Below are 17205 nucleotides of genomic sequence, written 5' to 3'. Positions count from 1 at the left end.
CCAAACCGCCAGTCAGCGTTAATATTAACAAGCTGCTTTGAGTAACACGGGAAGAGAGGCTAGCATATTTGCTTCGACAAGATTATCACAAGTGAACTTGCTAGAAATTTCGAAAAGAAGCTGTCAATCATCCGCCACAATTACCATAACGAACCACGTAGGAACCATGAAGGAGCCATATCCTGGTCATGGTAATCGGTTTCTCAGACTGGTCAGTAGTAAGGTAATTTTTAAGTGTGTACCTTCAAGAACGCGCAGATTTTTTTTTCTTGTTGAAAAATGAACACCCCTTCGTATGCAGCCAGCGCCTACTGAAATTTATCTCTTAACTATCACAGGGAATTGATTTTCGCTATCGGCAGAGCTGTTCACCTCGATGCAAACCACATCACTCTCACGCATGCCTTGTGTCAAATTTGAGATAGCCTCACATCATCTCTGATCTGGCCGGCGGGACTATGCTGCCGTGAGCTGTTCAGGTATTCTTTTCATTTAAAGGCACCCACTCCTTGAGACCCCACGTTCGCTGTCGTTCGTGGCAAACTGCCTGTATTGGCGATAAAGTACAGTCGCAGGCCGCAAACAGCAAAAGTGCTCTCAGTATGCAGTCAACACGCCGGGATGTTAGTGTTCCGGTCACTTCTTCAATGCTATCTAGTTGCAGAACCAAAACATTTTTTTTGACGACGGAAAAATGCTAAGGCGTTGTATGTATACGGTCCTAATTTTCTCTGGAGTCATGCATGGATCGGATAAGCTCGATAAGAAAGGCTTCTAGTCCAAATCAAGGAATTGCGGTTTTCACCAAATAATTCACATGTGTACTTTCAAAGGCTCCGGTGCAGCCGCGACCATAAACAGTGCTCTGCTTGGAATCCGGAATTCAAGTTTTTTTAATAAAAAAATAATCCATTTTTTCTCCTGCTATGATTAAATACGGCATGAAGGCAATAATTGGCGAAAGAGACAAGAAAACAGGGAATAATTCTATACAAACCGAGCGAACTTCTCTGGTTGCGAAGTGGTGGGATAAAGATTTCAAAATTTTTCAAACCTTCAAGACCTTTTGAAGTATGGCAATGGGCTGAATGAGCGGAGCCAAATTGTAGAAGAAAAGGACGAAACTAAAGCGTACTGAAACAAACAGTAAAAGAGGCACGGAAAATCTTGACAGGCAGAGGAAATTTGGACTAGTTTTTTGAAGTACCTTCAAAGCAACCAGGCGCTGTGACCAAGAAAACCAAGACACCTAGTTGTGTTTGTGTTTTGCCTGGAATGAAAGGCATAACAGTCCAGTTCTGACTGTCTCCACACGAACTCCCCAGTTTCTGGCGAAGCTGGCCAGTCGACAGCACAATTATAATATCACAGCGTGGAGGGGAGCAGCGACGTTGACTGATTGTAGGGGCAGACGTGTGTGTTACCCGATAACGCTACTGCCGCCTCAATTTCAGGGTTTATACTCTCACATTCTCTTCGCTACTGTGTGCCCTCGCCGTCTACACTTCTGCGCCAACACATAGAAATGAACTGCCATGAACATACGTCGTCATTGTGACGCTCTCCTGGCTACTACACTCACCACCGATCGTTAGTCAACCATAGCACAGATTGTCTACCAGCTTTGTCATCGCCTGCACTTTTTTTAACCTAATAATTCTCTTTGTATCACAAATTACCTCTAAAGTCGCTTCACGGCCGCACTGCCGGTTGCCAGATGCTGGCCATGGCACCTGGCGTGGAGGCCGGCGACCCTAGTTTCCAACCGAAGAACAGCATCCAGCTGCACAGGTGCTAGCGATCGACCGAAACACCCCGTTATGGAGTTCACGCGCCCTTGTTAAAGGAGGTGTTTCTCTCATGTGGCGTGCGTTATCGTCCTATTTTCCTTCTGAAAAGTAGTTCCTAGACAGCAATGCGAGCTTTCGTATGTTGTGGTTCAATCGATGTCGGTCTTGTAGTACTCTGCGCAAAGGTGTTGTACTGGCGTGCGTGATGGATTGTAGTGTGATTGCTTCGCCAGCACGAGGCGCTAATGACGCCGTTAGCTGGATCCCAGCCCTCGGATCGATGCAGTGCTGCACGCGGCAGGAAGGAGGGTGGAGAAAGGGTGTCAGTGGGAAAGATTCGGCACAGTCACTCAAGACTGCTTACGTGTGGGGCATTGCGGTCCCTTGGTGCAACGTTTACGCGTAATGCATGCCCATAAATTAATGTTCTTTTCTGCGAGTTTGACTTCGCGTTTTGGTTGCGCACCGGACTGCAGACGTGGAGACATCAACCGCGCCTTAAGGCAAAAGGCAAAGAGATCTCTTCCGCAAGCTAGCCTCCAGCTTGACTAGGACTTACACGCTCAATGCAACGAGAAATCGCATTACAGCACTCGTAACGCTGTACGACAATCAGTTGCTCCAAGTTTTGGTACGAATGTAGTCGCGAAAACTGTCGCCCCATTGAGGTCAGCCAACTGGGGGTATATGTAAACGAGCGACATGCATATGACCGTCGGGAATGGCGGTGCCCGGATTGATGTTTGTGCCCCACGGCCGCTTGATGACGTCACCATGGTTTTCTTGCCACCGCTGTCATTTTCCATTCAACCTGAGAGCACACACACCGTGAAACTAGGACACTAATACACGCTGCCGGCTTTTCTAGTAACGGTACTAGTCAGCCTATCGCATTAAAAACAACAAGCAGTACTGTCCACAGCGCTACAGCCGCAGGGTTGCTCCGTATCGTCTTGGGGAGACCAGTATGGCGGTACGGTTGCTCCCGCCGGCGTGCGGAGCTGTTTGTTCGACTGTTTTTGATTGTGCTTTGTGGCGATGTCAAATGCAGTGTGTTTACAGAGATTATAATGAAACCCGTGAAGTCAAGGTAAGTTGACATACATGTCGCGAAGGCGCGACTCGATGGCGGTGTAAAACCAAGTGTCAGCGGCATCAAACTGAGAATGGAACTCCAACTTCAGATTTATCGTTGAGGACGACACCACTATCAGAAAAATCTTTTGGGTATGCGTTTGTGAGTGTTTTACCATTGAAGACACCTATAAAGTTACTCGTTCTAAAAATGTTTATGTTGTGCAAACTTCGTTAGAAAGGAAGCTTTTTGAGCAAAAACATGTCTGCATTCCCTCAGATCAGCGGCTTTTTTGCCGCTTATATAGTTCACTTTGACAGTCGGCGGCTTGCTTTCTATTAGCTGCCGGCTGCTGCAGGCCTTTGGCTGCTGCAGGGGTCGTGTAAGGCTGCTGGTCTTTTATGAGCGTTAATTTATTTTTTTTTTAGTTACGTTTAGTGCCCTAGCACTTTTAGCAGCTATTCTCTGCATTTAGCTTGCTCTCCTCTTTCCCTCCTGGCGCCGGGCATGACACCTGCCTTCGTGAGATCCCACCACTTCTCGCGTAGCCTCACCTTTGCGGAGCTTTTGTCGCATGAACGCATGAACGCAGCGATTCTATTGAAATACTTTGGAATCAAAACATAATTTTTAAAATTCTAGAACACCTATTTTAATCTTCATTTGTACCTGACTAAAGGAATAAATAACATGAACCTATCATATATTTGTCGCAAATTTTGTGCTTTAAACCGAAATGTGAAATCAATCGCATGGAGTTCACTGGTACCCATCTCTGTTGAACATAATAAATACTAGTTTGCAATCTCATTTTGCTTTGCTCCTTTGGATCGTATGTTCGGGAAGGCTTCAAAAACAATTCCGCGTATTGCTGAGCGCGCGAATTTGAGCTTTGTAGCTTTGTGGACATAACGTAGACAAAGCCACCTCTACCTATTTTCCCTCACAACCTTCATCTTCAGAATGATACCCAAAAACACGTCTGTTGCATAAAGACATCAAGAATAAACAAAAAATCCCGAGATAAATCATTCAACACACTGAATGGTGTTCGTTTCTACAGAACACGATGTCGGTGGGTAGAAGGACAACAAGCTTTCAAAGAAATGAGCAACTTGAGAAACAGGCTCCGAGAAAGGTTTGCAGTACGCCGTTGCTCTGGGAACATTTGCTTACACCTACAGCGAGATCAGCAGAGCGCAGGGGAGCCTATGTCCAGTGGAGGACCGCGGCCCAAAGGGTGGGTGTCCGGTCCTTCGAGAATTAATGGTGGCACCAGAGGTGCATCCACCCGCGCAGCGATGAAAAACGACTGACTGGGAGAAGAGAGCGAAACGAGAGAGGCGCGTGATATTTCATGCCCCTTTGAGCCAGGCGCATTTATTGCCGCAATATCACTCGGCTCGCGCCTTGGGAGAATGGTGAGCAGAGCTAGCTCCTTCCATGGACGACAACGAGAGTTATAGGCCCTTCTGGTGAACAGCGCCAGATATAGAGAGGCTAGCGTCTGAGGTATTGAGGACAGCTGGGTGAAGTTCACAGGACCATTGTGTCTTGCCTTGCAAAATTTCTTGCGAAATGTCTCGCACATATACATTTATAAACATAATGATACAGTTGCACACCCGTTCACACTTACTGCGCTTAAATGCGAGAATATTGGATGGGCATGACAAATATGTTTCTGCGTGTAAGATATTTGAGGACTTTCAGAAGAAGCCTACTCCTCTGACCGAGCGAAAACCTAGTTCGTTGCCATGGCACTTAGAGACCTTGCCGGTAACCATAATTTTCTTTTGGTTGCGTATAGTGCTGCCCAGCCCGTCAGCCAATTGAAATATCCCGCCTAGGGCAGTCGGCGGCCAACGTCGATCGTGAAAGGCGTGTTAATTAATTTGGCTGCCCTCGCTCATTGTTTGACCGTTAGCAGGTTCAAAGTGACTTGGAGTGACTATATGCACGCCATTGCGGTTTTCGAACACGTGCTGTTGGACACTCGTTTGTGTCCGTTCGTAGTGGGCGGTACATGCTTGGGTTAGAAGCATTCTAGCAACGTACCGCATCTGCCGACATCTAACGGATGCATCTATCGGCCACTGTCACCTCACTTTCCATCGCTGAATATTGTAAACCAATGCGTGGTGGCCACCAGATTACCGTTCAAGCAGCTGCGTATGCTGGTCGACAGAGGCTTACAGATTAGAATCCGAGGACTGCAAGTGAGTGTGTAACGCACGATGTTTTCCGCCGGCCCAGTTTTTGCTAAATTGTTGGTAATAAGTAGTAGCATAGTCGATGTAATTCTTTTTATCTTTTTTCTCAGGCAATCAGTTTTTAGATTTTGGCTAGTTGTCCTTTCTTTTCCTAACTCTTAGAAATGATCCAGATAGATATAAGCTGACACATTTTTGTACCGGTTTCAGTCCTCCTATGTCTCACGCTTTTTTCCGTCAGCTTAATGTGCAGAGTTCAAAATGAGCGAGCCGGGAAGATTTGTTTACATTCACCATGTCTGTAGCATGTAATAGTTTGGGGCGTGCCAGTGGGGCTCCCCACTTCCAGTTTTCAGTTTCAGTCAGCTCTACCCGTTTATTCGTCCACACGCGATAGCGTGAAAGAGCTGGTTTCTCAGAAAAGTCGGCGTCGGCGGCATTCAAAGCTAAAATTCACGATTGGTTGATAGGCTCATGACGTCACAGTTACATGACCTTGAGCGGAAATTTCAAACCTACAATGCTCACGTGAAACTTGTCGTCACGTGTGAGACTGAAATGATTAAAATGTTAAATACAATGCGTATTCATGGTAGCAGCATGCCTCAAATAACCCTTAACGTGGAGCTTGAGTATCCCCTAATATTTTAACTAAGTGCTTAAGAATAATTCACCCACTAAACACAATTTAAATACCCACAAATATAATTCACCTTGATGGTCAAATGTTTAGGGGAATCCCCCAAGGTGGAGTAAATTTGTAATAAGGGAGTAATTACTCATTGGCATCCACCCAAGCGCAGCCATACGGCTACAAAGGAAAGCTATACAGCTTTCTCAGAAACTTCGCAGTTAAAGAAAAATTCGTCCTGGTCCGGGGTTCGAACCCGGGACCACCGCTTTCCTTTGTAGCCGTATGGCTGCGCTTGGGTGGATGCCAATGAGTAATTGCTCCCTTATTATAATTCACCTTGATAATGGCGCGCTCTGACCAGAGCAGCTGTTGAGCCATAAAAATGTACCATCACGGCCATCAGGAAGACCTGATCATTCATCTTTGTATTTTCTTAGGAACAGAGCAAGGCACCGCAAGCGCAACTAGTGTAACTAGTTCATCGTAAAGCCTTCAATGGCCGGTGCGCTCCTCCCTGCAGTTACAAAGCTAAAATGAAGGTACCGTGGACAGAGAGGAAGCTGAAAGCAGGAATGAAAGCAAGAGAACAGGGAAAAATTTCTTGAGTACACATATAACCAACAGGAGCCATCCGCGTGCCCTCCAGGAGTGCATTTTTCTGGCCACAGTTCGGGAAAACGGTCTTCCTGGAAGCACCGCTGCATGAAACAAGCGTCGGAAGGCACCGAAAATGCTAATGCGTCACCTAAATTAATAAGAAGTTTTCTTTGCGGAATGTCTGCTCATTTCCTGATTTGATACTCAGTGGCTGCGTTTTGCTCCAGGCAAGTGAGTACGAGTTACTGTATTTCTTGTAAACTGACTTGGTGCGCAGGTTCTGACCGGAATCTCTCCTAGTATGTTGTTCAATGTTGGAATGAGCTTCGTTTGTGTATCATTTTTGTAATTTTGCTGTCTACTTAAAGCCAACCAAGAACTCAGAATCCAGCCAGCTACACGTCGCAAGAGTAACATGAGCGTAGTTCTGAAGATTTTCCAAAAAGCTCGATGTGTTATGCTTAGGGCCCTTCGCAATCAGTTTTTTTTTATTTTTTGCAGAAAGTTGGGTTAAAAATAGCGCGGAATTTTTGTTAAAATTCGCGTACCACTCGGGTTATTCTGCAAAACTTTCAAATAATTTCAGTTTTTTCTTTTATTTCTCTATTACACTAAAAGTGGATTTACTACAAGCGTTAGTTTTTGTGCGAGGAAGGAAGCGCCCTATTTTTTGATCGACATTTCACAACCATGTAAATGACAAATTGCGCAGAAAAAAAAACAGTTAAGTACGTTCGATTTTTTGTATACTATTGCACTTATTTTGTCGCGTAAACTGCCAATATCCTACTCAACACCAGGTGTGCATGCAAGAACTGCTTGCCTTATACACAGCGAAAAAAAGTGAGTAAACATCATAAATCGTATTTTAATTGGAAAACAACAAGTGTCAAATTACAACGTAATCAATCGACTTTAAGCAATAAGACGGGCCATTCATTTACCACTGATCAACAACACAAGTTTAAAAAAGATAATTATTCTCGTACATTTTCTTCGGATCGCTCACTGTTCGCTTCTTTCATTTACATGCAATAAGGAGGCATTCATTGTCTGCTCCAACTTGTCTGCTCAAACGCATTATAGGTGTTTCAAGCTAACCAGTTGAACGAACACTTCTCGGTATTAAGCACTAGACATCTACTAATTACACTGCGGTCTCTTCAGCGTTCTTCAGGAAAACGCGCGTTCTCTATGCCCGTTCATATATTGGTATATCTCAGCAGGCTTTCCTTTCCATTGTGTGCTCTCTAGAAGGGGCATTTTCGAGAAGTCGTGTTTAACCCGATTAGTAGGATTTGTGTTCGGGGTGGAAGAATCCGGTTAAATTGTATTTCATTTGAAACGAAGGATTCTATTTGGACTTCATGACTCATAAAAAGCGTGCATGATCTAAGCAGCCGGAACGATTTCAAAGACAGAACTAGGCTTAGTAAGTTGTTGAAATACAATAAACACAGAAGAATGAAAAAAAAATCACGCAAGACAAGCTTGTTGTACAGGAGAGTTACTTATATTAGGAAGATTTGCAGGTGTAACACAAAAAAGAACAATACAACGAGAGCTAATAAAAGACACGGGTACTGTTACAGCACTAAAATATCAAAGTACCAGTTGATTTTATCGCACCCAGAGCAGCTTAGAACAGCTTTCTCAGAAGTGTTTCCGCTCGGGGAAATGTTTTGCGACTAAATGCTCACATACAAAAGTAAAAAAAAAAACACTATAAACTGAACCTTACTGAATAAAGATCTCAGGGCAGATGAAAGCTGCTTTCTAACCGTGAAATTGAAAACAAGAACGCATCTCAAAGATATAGGCTTTGCTTGGCTTTGGTCCTCAAGACAAATATCAAGAAAAACGTATGCGGAGGGCAGCAATAAAAATGGTGGACAGAAACCATTATGCCAGATCGTGAGCGACTGAAATGGAAATGCAATGCGGCACAGGCAGCCAGGCGTACATTCTGCAAGTGCTCGACAGACCATTCAAAGGGCAGTCCATCACTTTGCTGCCTTGCGCTCCTTGTAATGCATTCATACATCGCCGGTTCTGATACGTCACGTGCATTCGACCGCGCAAAACGTTGGAGAAGCTGAACTGACAAAGTATAGCTCAGACAACATGAAATGAATAGAGAAAATATGGGTGCGAGACGAGACGCCAGCACGACAAACGACTCGTTTGCATATACAGAGGATGACGGCTCGCTGAGGTGAAGAACTGGATAAGAAGGAAAAAGCACGGAAAGCCATATATTTCAGTGCTCATGTGAAATATTATGGGAGAACTAAGCATTGCAGAAAATTGGCTTGTTATTGCTGAGTGTGTTCTTCGGGAATTTTGTTTTCTATATAAATCCTCGTCCGAAAGATGTCCGAAATAAGTAGTCTTTGGGTTCTGGCGGTTTTTCATTTCGCTGTCATTAAAACATGTCCACATCAGCCAGATTTGGGGCAAAAACGTTTTGTCCTGTAGAATGCCGTTGTAGCCACCGGGCCACCGCGGTTCATGCACCTACCTAGGCTAACGCAATCAGCTACCCTCCTGATTCGTCCCTATTCTAATCTGCAAAATTTCATTACCACTCGTTAGCAAAATGAGACAGCACTCTTCTCTTCACCCTTCTAAGTGCCTTGCTGGCGCAGAAATTTGTGCTGATAATTAAATTAAGCCTAAAAATCTTCCCAAAATTTTGAAGCTGTAGTGAGATGTATACTACAGATAATAACTCAGCACTGCAATAAACACAATAAATTGAAAGGTAAGTATTTCCCCTCCAAGCACTTTGACCGGAGTGTAGTCACTTTAACTTGAATTGGGCTGCCTATGAAAAAAAATATTAGTTCGTTAAGAAGACAAGAACTCGCTGATGCTTTCAATAAGCACTTCATTGCCTGGGCTGTCAACGAGTATACCGTTAAGGATTGATCGAGTTTTGCGTCAAATGACAAGAACATTCTTCTCAAACCTGTTCATGACCGTGAATCAAATTTTTTCTTACAAATAGCCTCAGAGGTAGTACGGCTAAGTGTGTAACGTAATGCAAATAAAAACATTAAAACTTTTGTCACACCTTTTTAAGCCAGATGTTGACTATACCTTTAACATTTATAAACCAGAAAAGCTTCCCAACAAATTGCAGGTTGCTCGTGTTACTACAGCTCATGAGAAAGGTGATAAAAACGACCCGAATAGATATCGCCTTACCTATATTCACTGCAAGATGAACAGTTCTAGTAAAGGTCATTCTGAATATATTTAAGCAATTTGAAGTGATTCAGAGAACATAAGAGGAATTTCAACGAAAGCTTGGACTGTTAACTCAACGCCAAATAGGCTTCCATAAAGATTATGCGAGATCACCTGCTTTGCTGACGCAAAACGAGCTAATCTTGACAGGTTTTCAGCCACATGAACAACAAATCTCTTGGCACAGAAACTTGAGCGCCACGGCATTTGAGGAAACGCAGCTGGACTTGTCAAGTCGTACCAGCTACATCGAAACCAGTTAGTTACTATGAATGCTGCCTTATGCGATCGTGTACCGGTGCATAGTGGCCCAGCAAGGTCACATTCTAGACCCTTTTCTCTTCACCTCATATGTAACTACCCTTTAAAGTTGACCGCTGGCACTATACCAGGTATTTCAGGGAAGACTTTAGGTTATTTTCAAAAATATGGTTTTTGGGGCGAAAATACGTTTTTGCGGGATAGTATTAGCAATGTTGGCGAACACCGAAAAACCGGTAAATTGTCTTAACTAGGAAGCTGGTTAACTATTTTCCTATAATTAACTTTTAACAATCGCAGCTAATGAAGTGGCTGCAATTCGAGATTTGTAGACTGTCATTACAGTAATAGCCATATCAGTTTTAGAATTTCGAAAACTCGATTATCTGGGGCGCTGCTGCTTGACAAACTATGGCTACATCGTGGGCTAACATGGGCTAACCTGCTATTAGCTGTGCTTCTATACACAACCCGAAATAGGAAACTAATGAAAACTGAAAACAAACGCAACTACATATGGGCACCGAATATAATACAACTGGTAGCCAGTGCTACATAATTGGCTGGGTAGTCGGAGCATTCACCTCAATGTAATTAGCTTTGAACATTTCGTGCAATTATCAGCAACTCCTGCAACAGTGCGTTGCAAACATCATAGGGTGCTTTTGTTCGTTTTGCTTTTGAGATGTATTGCGTGCATGCTGTATAAATATTAGTGCGTATTTTTTCTTTTGCATTAATTATTTATTTCGTTTATATTATTCTTCGAAATGCTTAGGGTTATTTATTGCGCTTATTTCGTTTTCGTGATTGACTTCGTTTTTCTAGGGGTGTTAAAAGCCGTAATCTTCGTATTGTAAGCCTCTAGCGCCAATTGTACAAAGTGACTAATATTTAAGATGGATCCTTCATAACGTCATGTTTTTCTCGGCGTTTTTTTTTTTCGATTGACCACGCGCGAAAGTTGTTTAACCTAGCAATGCACCATGGCTGCATGCCGAGGATGCTGTTATTTCTATTTGGTATTTCCAGTGACCTTAACAATACTGGCGATACAAGGACCGTTTTACAGTTTTTAGAAAAATGTTCGTTACTTTCTATTAAGGTTTACACGTTCTGATATGCGTCCTTCACAATAAAAAAAAAGTTAGTATCACTGTGTTGAACTGCTTGCAGTTTTTACTAGCTGTCACCTACGCGGATTTTGTTTTGTTCCTCGAAAAACTCATTAAAAAAATTAATACTGCAGTTCTCACGCAACTCCTATGCTATCGGATACCAGGAACACTGACATTCAAGCTGAACTACAAGGATATCTTGCCCTAAAATTGTATTTTCAGTCTCCGAGAACGCTTCCTGAGGTATTGTTACACCTATGCACTACAAACCTTTATGACGACTGCTTCGACGAAGATGAAGTTCGACGGCTGTCTCTGTGAACATTCCATTGCGTCCTAAATCAGTGATTTGCCGCCACGCAACGGACTGTAGTCTTCGACATTGGCGGGAGGGTCGATTGCCACTGACGTTTAGCGCGAGTGATAGGCTTCACAAGCGACCGGCGATAGGTTCGCTTAATGAGAGATTGAGCTCGCATTGCAAGCTAACAAACACAGCGCTGCAGGCGGCATTCACGCGAGACGGCCCGGCGACGAGGGATGTGCATGAAGTTGTCGGCCGAGGACACCTCTCCCTCGCTCGTGTTCATATGGGCAACTGCGAGCCTAGAGGAACAGCGCTGTTGGTGTAAAAGCTACTGGATAAAACAGGTACCATCGCGGGAACCAGAAACGCATTTGCTGTACGCGCCAAGAAAACACTGTTCGCACCCGCCTACGACGATGGGGAGCGGGACATGTTTGTGTGAGCTCAGTAATCTCGTCCCCACCGCCCCAGCACGACCAGAAGCTCAACAACGGTGGGCCCAAAGGCTTGGCGTTTCAGTCACATGACGTATGGTCGCCTTTGGTTAGTAAGCACTTGATCGCCAGTGTGGATGCAACTTCACAAATTCATCCCAGCTGTAGGGTGTTCCACGAGTATCCCCACTATTACAGCATGTTTAACATTTTGTGATTCAAGAATGCCGTATTCTTCTGACGAACTGATGTGACCAAAATAAGGAAACAGCAGTTCATTGCCACGCCTTCGTTGAAATAATTTGAAAAAAGTGGCAATACTTGAAAGAATATTAATTTATCAAGTTCGCACAAAAACCCGGATAAAAAGAGCGATCATGCAAAATTAAGCTCCACAAAGGCCACTCAATAGTCCTCTGTCCGTCAAACCACTCTAAAAAGGAATGTGAACAAATGTCTCGATTTAGGCTTCTTAGCAACTCTTGCAGCTAGGCGCATAGAAGAAGAAAAGAAAACGACATTTAGGCATAAGTGAGGAAGTGAGATGCAAGGTGAGGCTGTACCACATGGAGGGCTACAATAACAAAAAGAAACTAAACAAAAAAAGCTTCGCATTTAAAGTAAGACAGCCTATAGAGGGGGAATAATAATTAAATGGCCAGCGATCAAGAGCTGGCAGTGATAACAGCCTGTAGCATGCCACCCGAAAGATGGAACCACTTATCTATATCTGTTGGAAATCTATCTCTTTATGTGTTCGCATTGTCGGTTATTATTTGTTGTTCCAATTTGAATTTTGGAATCTGTGCTGTAGAGCACGATGTAATCAAAAACAAACAAACGAATATTACAAAACATTTTGTTAACACAGGGAATAAAATGTATTTTCAGCTCGATTTGAAAGAAGGTTGCGCTGAACTTTGGCCTTAAACTAAGTTAAAAAAGAAAAAATTGCGCCTTCCATTGCAACATTCTGCAAGCTTGCGTTGTGGTGTGCTTCAAATGCCTAGAATTGGTGTAGCTTTCAGCACGTAAGAAAAACCCATGATCGAATGGTGGGCGCAGGCTCAACAACCATTGTATATCAAACGACATCATAGCAGTAACACCGGAAGCCCCGAACCATATTTAGTGCCGCGGGTTTTGCGAAAGCACTCCTTCTTTATCAGAGACCGTAGCTGTATCACACATAGCGCTGCACGCTTAGGGCAAAACCGAGTTGAAGTCAGGGTTGCGTTTAACAACCCCAGCACTGCTAGCATTCTCTCTCTCTAGGTTTCTCAATTTTTTTTTTTCTTTCTAGCTCTGTCACTTCTGAATGTCTTTCAGAGCAAACTGGGCCGCCTAGAGGCAGAGTACTTCGGTACCAGAATGTCCAAGGAGCGCTTGGAGAGTTTTTCCTTTGCAAAGCTTCCTCTTGCAACAGGATCTCGGGTCGATTGCTTTGTACGAGCTCCATCGCCTTGTTTTGATCTCCAGCGAAGCAATCTGCCTCCTCTTTTACGATCACTTACGAACAAACAAAAAAGGAATACCGCGGTTGTAAAAAAGTCCGTCGATTTCCTGTCTTTGTTGCGAACCGCTTGCGTAGCCGCCGTTGTTGAAAGTTCAAGACGGCGCCGAAGGCGCGCTATAAAACTGTACTACCTTATGCCAAGCAACGAATCCACTGTTTGGCAGAAACGCTGTACGTGTTCCGCGCTGAAAGAACTGAATGCAAAATACTACTGTGCACCGCATCAGTTACGCAGTAGTTAATGACTGGAAATAAGGGGCGTTGGACTGCGCGCTGCTTTTACCACTGGCGCCCTTGAAGCTGCTGCTATATAAAGTTGCGTTCGATTTTGTTACACAAGTAACTCTACGTGAAACTAACCTCTAGAAATAATACATTTGAACGTGTCGGCTCTCCTGTTGTCGTAGGTGCAACGCTATGCTTTGTAGGAGGTTCTGTAACCTTCCGTTCTCTTTTGCGGTCGCAAGAGGAAAGAAAGAAAGGAGAGAGAGAGGGTAAATTATTTCTAGGTTTTCTACTGTATCTTGGCCACGGCCGTGCTATCGCGCTGTGCTGCGACAGTAATTACCGTTAAAAGAGGAAACGTTACGTTAAACTGCATCCACTGGTGCGCATTTACCAGCAACCATACAACGGATGGAATGACCATTACAAACGCCAAGCCACTTCGATAAAATAGACGTTCTCACTCTTAGCCTAAATTTGCACTTCTGCATAAGGTCACCTCAGAAGCGGGCTATGTCCTGGTCACCTCTATTGCCCACAGTATGCTCATCTTGCGTGCTTCTTCGTGGTCACCTGGTTGACAATACCTAGATTAAGAAAAAGGTGCGCAGGGCACTAAAAGGGAAGATGAAGAAGTGGCCTGGATGTTGCATTTCTTCTATGGCTGCATAAGCAGCAGCGGCGTGGCCTAGTAGCCAAAATAAAGACGGGTGGCGTGCTCCCTCTGTGGCCCTTGCAGAAATATTGACCTCGGCGTTGTGCTTTCTGCTCAGGGCCTATTTCTCTCTGATCACAATAAACCTAGTGTTCTTGGCATGATACTCCTCGATTCAGAGATCGTAAAAAAGCTCCTCAAAGCAAATGCAAGCCAGCAGTGAATGCCATGCTTTCAGTTTCTTGTTTCTCCTGCTGACACATTCTGCTACTGTCATCACGGCCTTATTAAGTGGAGGAGCATATGAATGGAGGTGATTGCACTCCAAACCACGCAGGGATGGCTGTACAAAGCAAAAAAACCCCTCATGTTTGCAAAAAAAAAAGCTATCCATATCAGAGGAAGCGACTCAGCCGTGTAAAATTAACAATTTCAGATGCAGCTGCGTACATTAGTCTGGTTCTATATATCCTCTCCTCCGGGTTTACTGTAAATCTCGAGGGCAAAGATCTTGTTTCTGGCACGGACCGGGCCGCGCTATTTACTGATCCAGCCTTGCAAACCAAAACACGAACAATACACTCGAACAGAGGAGCTTATCATCCCCTAATCACTATCTTGATCCTGAATACGGAAACAGAAAGAGTCAGGAGCGCGGAATGACGACAGTCAAGAAGAGCGATACTAAAGGGATACTGAAGACAACTACGGCGACCCTGATAGCCTGAGTCGCTTTGGGACGTTAAACCCCAATAAACCAAACGAAACCTAAGACTACAACCAATTAGTGTACTCAGTAAAATCTGATAATGTGGCTGTATGTAGCCATTTTCAGGTCTTTCCGGCCCCAGAAGAGGAATTTTCGGCTAGAAAACAGCATTTAAAACCTTGCCGACCGTGGATTCAAAGTTGTGACGCCTTTGCCGAAAAGAACAGTTCCAACGGTAATAAAGTCAATGTCGGTGTCCGGGATATGTGCGAAAAAATCACTGTCAACTTAAGCGTTTTACTTGCGAAATTGGTCGATGATGGCGACACCTGTACATCGTTTTTGGGCCTTTTCTTGCTGATAAGAGCGGCGTTTGCTGTGATTGAGACTTCTCTGTAGTTAGATTACTCAGTCTTATCGAGACAGGCCAACTTCATTTTTGTCCTCAGGATTTCTTCAACTCCGCGCAGCCGGTAGCTAGCATAGCTGTTTCATATTCACGTAGCCTGCGACAAGGAACGTACACTGGCACAGAGCCGTAGCCTGCCACAAGGAACGTACACTGGCACAGAGCCTACGCCCACCCCCCACCGCTTCCCCCCGCACACACACACGCACACGTACACACGCACACACACGCACGCACGAGCACGCGCGCACACACACACGCACACACACGCACACGCACACACACACACACACACCACTAATTTGCTCTCTCGCGACGTCATTCGCAACAAAATACACCCCACTTTAACTAGAGGGGCGCATCGCACCGCCGCCTCGTTCATCTCAAGCACACGCTCCATTCCCGACAACGGTTTCTTTTTCCAATTTCGTCCAGCGTCTTGTACACTTCTTATTTTATCCCTGCCGTGCTCATCTGAGAGTGTGTGCACGCCAATTAACCGCCGCTCACCGATCGAAACCTCGGAATGGGAGTAAGGTCCTCCGCTTCGTCCTTATTTAACTTTTTTTTTTCATCTTCTCCTGAGACGCATTTACCTGCACTCATTCTATCCGATTGAGAGGTTCGTGCTCGGCACGGCTGGGGTACACCTCCTGAGCTTCTTCCCCCTTCGATCTTGCTGTGCTTCGATTACGGCTTTGCGCGTCTGGTGCTTGTATGCTCCCTATCCGTTTTTATTTCTTTTTAGAAGTAGCATAACCATGGAGGTTCTGTGCTGTTTAATTTGTGGAAGGTGTTATGGGCGTCGCTGTCGTAATAGTAGCGGTGTACTAATTTCAGAGTTCATGATTCATTGTTCAGAGGAATCATAGTACCGGAACTAGTACGTACTAGTAGCTGTATTGGTAACAGAATTGTCAGTTTTACCGGCACGCTTGTTGATACATAAAGCTAATAACCTCATAACCTCATAAACCAATTTTATTTTTTCTGACCACCAAAAAACAAAGCCTTGTCGCATTCGCGTGTGCTGGCGAACGAATGATGGCTGAATATTCGAATATGCAAGTGCTCCCTGGGAACCTGGTGACCATGAGGGCCCAATAAAGGACTTTTGTAGCATTGCTAGGATTGGCTGGAGGGTGCCAGAAGCACCTCTCCTCATCTGAAATTTGTATTAAATACATATTACGGTGTTTTTGATCATTTTGTTTGAAGTTTTTCAAACTGAATCCGTGGAAACACTGAGCTAGACTGCCATTTTTTAACGGTTAGATGGAAGGCACTTGTGTTTAATCGGCACAAGGCTGGGTTGTGTTATTTTTGGAGGCCGCGACAAAGAACTTCGAGTTTTCCACGCCAAAAGCGTTTCGCGTGTATCAAGTATAAATGCACAGTGGTATCTACGCAAACAGCCCTGATGTTCATTCAAAAACTAAACTATGCATATAGGGGAACAATGTATCGTTTTTAGAGCGAGAACAAAATGCCTCTCTCACGCATGCGAAACCGCATCGCAAACTGCGTCCGGCTTTCATGGCTGAAAACCACCGGAATTGTCTTCGCATCACCCCAGAGACAAACGACGCATATGTGAGAGATCCCGCAAGACCGCGCTGCGCGTCATTTGCCATCCGAAACGCAGAGCGTGGTGCAACGAAATGCGTTGCGCGTTTCCCTCTTCTCTCGTTTACGCGCTCCAACAGCTGAGAAACAAATGAGCTCGCATCCCGAATGCATTTCGGCGTGCAAGATCCATTTGGGCGAGATGCTGGTAGCGTGCACTACTGTTTGCTTATGGGCGTGCTTCAACCGGGGGCGCGGTGGCTGGAACAACCGCATCCTTTTGTTTAAACGAGAAGCAACAGCCGAGAGGCAGGAGACGCGGACACATAGGAGACGCTTTAGGTGCGGAAAGCGAAGCCAGCGCCCTCGCGTGTGGTACCATGTCCTCATTGCCTCGTGTTGTTTTTACATCTCTCCTCTCTTGAAAAATGCAGAAATAACGGG

Source organism: Amblyomma mixtum, chromosome 1 (assembly GCF_055824585.1).
Source record: "Amblyomma mixtum isolate Tamu chromosome 1, ASM5582458v1, whole genome shotgun sequence".
NCBI lineage: Eukaryota > Metazoa > Arthropoda > Arachnida > Ixodida > Ixodidae > Amblyomma > Amblyomma mixtum.
This window is presented reverse-complemented; position numbering follows the sequence as displayed.